This window comes from Rattus norvegicus, chromosome 18 (assembly GCF_021556685.1).
Source record: "Rattus norvegicus strain SHRSP/BbbUtx chromosome 18, alternate assembly SHRSP_T2T, whole genome shotgun sequence".
NCBI lineage: Eukaryota > Metazoa > Chordata > Mammalia > Rodentia > Muridae > Rattus > Rattus norvegicus.
Window position 1 is genome coordinate 40,551,587 of NC_141551.1, and position 3,201 is coordinate 40,554,787.

Here is a 3,201-nt window from a genome sequence, read left to right on the forward strand (position 1 = left end):
ATTTGGGTGCAGGAAGCTTTTGACCGGGTCCCTTCAGGTCTGGGTGGTGTCTGGACCACAGGGCACCTGCAGCTTGAGTGCTCCTATCTTCCGTTTCCCAGAGGCCCTATACAGTTTCCTTTTGGGCGAGGGATGTGGGCAGGGGTGGGCAGTATTGGTGGTCTCTCCCACTCTACAGTCTCAGGAGTGCCCACCTGTCCAGGCAGTGAGCTCTCTCTCCCACGGGCTTTGGGAGCAGGGAGCTGTGGACTGGGCAAACAGTGGCTTTTTTAAAAAGTGGAAAATTTACTGCCCCTAAAGGCATTGGAGGTGTGGCTGATGTCACATGTGAGAAACTTGGTGACAGAGAATAGAAAGGTTATATCTATGCTCCATGTTCTAACCTATGTATACCTGAATGATTAGTAGCCTAATATTCCCTGAAGAAAGCAAGCCTGAGACAACCTCCAGTCCAGCACCACACAGACCCTGATGTTCCCAAGACCAGGAGAAAGCTGGAGACCAGAAGAACCTTGACTGAGACTAAAGTCCCTGGATAGGAATGATCCTGAGACAAATGACCCACACATGAGAACACTCAGGTGGACTGAGCAAGGAACAAGACTGATAGGACCACCAGTCTCCTACCATGTGACCTGGACAGGGAGCTAGCCTGACATGACCACCAGTTGGGTGCAGGAAAGGCCTGGGGAGGAGCAGACCATGACTGAGATGACCCTTGCCCAGTGCCATAATGTGTGGCAGGGCATAGCACTCCCAAGACCACTCCTGAGATGAACTCAGACATTCAGAGACCCCTAGGAACCTCTAAGGATTAGAAGAGAAGTAGTGGAAAAATAGAAGAGAAAAATAAACAGAAAGATGTAGGCACTATGAAGAAAGAGAGGCCGAACTGGAGACTCAATCAGTGTTAACTCAAGGGTAGTAAGGAACAGCCTAATATAAGTAGCTGGTGATGCCACCTGGGACTATAGTGGGTCGTGGCCTATTCTGCCACTGGAGGATACATCAGAGAACATAGCCCTGCAGCAGCAGGAATCTTTTACCTCCAAAGGCCAGGCAGATGTCCCTGGTCTGGGCTACTGCCAAGGGACATGTTAATGTCTAAGAATTATGAAGAACTGGCCCCTAGTCCTCACCTAAGCATTGTGGAAGAGCTGGCCATAGGGATATAAGAGTGGGAAAGCTGATCCTGCCCCTAGCCAGTACTCAGGAGAGTGGCCCACACATTCTGGGAATTGTGGGTGAGCCAGCCGCAGAGGATACAAGCTTGGGAGACCTGGCCCTACTACTGATCACCTGTGCAGTAGAATAGATAAGGGAGAGATACCCTCTCCCCAACTTGCTTCTCACAACCTGCAACAGTAGATAGACCTGGCCCTGGGGTTATGAGACCAGGAGAGCTGGCCCTATCTCTCACCAGCTGCAGCCCTCAGGAGAGCAAGCCCTGCACCTTACCTGGGCAGTAAAGTAGAGCTGACCATGGGGTTTTTGGGGGCAGGCAAGCTACCCCAAGGGTGTAAGCATGGCCTCCTCTTGTCTTATGACTCCCCCTCACCCCTTGCAACCAATGGCAGGCAGGAGAGTTGTCCCTGCCTCTCATCTATTACATGGTGGTGTCAGCATGGGAGAGATCTCATCCCCTTCCTTTTGCCCTGGATGTGGGGCTTTTGGGTAGCTGGCCTGAGGTCAGGAGAGTGGAAAAACTAGCCATGTCCTTCACCTGCTGCAACACTCAGGACAGTGGGCACCATATCTTCTCTGGGCATCAGGGTAGAGCTGGCCATGATAGTAAAGGTTGCTGGTGAGTCAGCCCTGAGAGCATTCGAGCAGGAGATTCAGCAGACTGACCAGTTTAGATACCTCAGGCCCAGATTCATAGCTTTAAATTGACCCACTCTAACATCTACCCATCAGTGAACTGCTGGAATGCATGAAGGGACCGGTCCTGCAGATCCAAAACTACAGGATGTCCATGGCATAGGGCAACAACAGGATATCTCAGAGGAGTCCCAGGGAGGATCCAGTATTAATAGAGCAGCAGAAGCCAGAGGCCTCAAACAAGACCAATGACTCATTACAATGAACATTTGCAAGCAGAGAATGTGGATAAAAGTGTATACTGTGAGGCACACGGTGAAACACTATAGCTTCCACAGAGCGAAGCTTCTCTCTCTCTCTCTCTCTCTCTCTCTCTCTCTCTCTCTCTCTCTCTCTCTCTATGTTGGGGGAAGGTTGCAAGAGTGGAGGGCAGGTACAAAGGGAGGGGGAGATAAGTGGGATTAGGGTCCAGGATGTGAAATTCACAAAGAACAAATACAAAGTTTAAAAAAAACAAAATCAGAAACCCTGATTTATTTTTAAAAAGTAAAAATTAGAAGCAAAACTGGAATCTGAACAAAGTAACACTGAGGGGAAGGGGGTGCAGCTGTTTAGACGCTTTCTGTGGGGGCTGCAGGAGGCTGAAGCCTACTCCATTGCCCTTGCCTTCTGTCATGTAAGCCTGGAAGTTCTTGAAAGGAACTGCCTTCTCTGGGCCAGTATCATTGACAAGAGCAGTTTGCTGGGACCACGGGCCCTTGCAGTGGGTTGGAGACTGCCCGTTCACCACCATACTGTCTCTAAGCCTGTTAGACACCACCAATAACGGGATTTGTTTGTTTTGCTTTATTTCATTAGAAAACCACGAAGCAAAGAAACGTGTGCCTGTATGGCGGGAGGGCTGCACTAGCTACGGTTACTATGCTGGGGATTTCCCCCTCTTCCAACTGAAATTGGGTTAATTGAGAAGGGCACGGGGAAATACTGGAGTCCAATTAACAAAACCCAAATCTTCCAATTAATAAAGTAATTGTTAAATGGCTTGGGGTAAGCACTTAGAATTTTAGGGGGAAATTAAAAGCACTTGACCCAGACTTTGTCCAAAAACGGTGTAAAGTGGTTTGAAATGCTGAAGGTAGCTAGGATAGAGCACTTGTCTGGCATGTGGGGGCCTGGCTTTGATCCCCAGCAGTGTATGTTACGGGCAGCATTTTCACCCTTGTAAGTGGAATCTGTAAGTGGAATCTGAGATTTAAGAAGGTTGGGAGTGAAGCCATGCACTGTGTGCTGCCCTGAAAATTCATGTTGTGAACAGTGAGCAACTTTAGAGGTGGCTCCTGCCATTGAACTTGTATCATCAACCTGGTGTCAGAACCTCTG

General features: G+C 49.2%; 1 non-coding gene across 1 annotated transcript; it reads left to right on the forward strand.

Moving 5' to 3' along the window:
- The first annotated feature begins 287 nt into the window (after positions 1 to 287).
- On the forward strand, positions 288 to 417 carry LOC120098386 (small nucleolar RNA SNORA17). The gene has a single exon (XR_015643198.1). It is a non-coding gene; the product is annotated as a small nucleolar RNA SNORA17 (small nucleolar RNA).
- Positions 418 to 3,201: the final 2,784 nt, after the last annotated feature.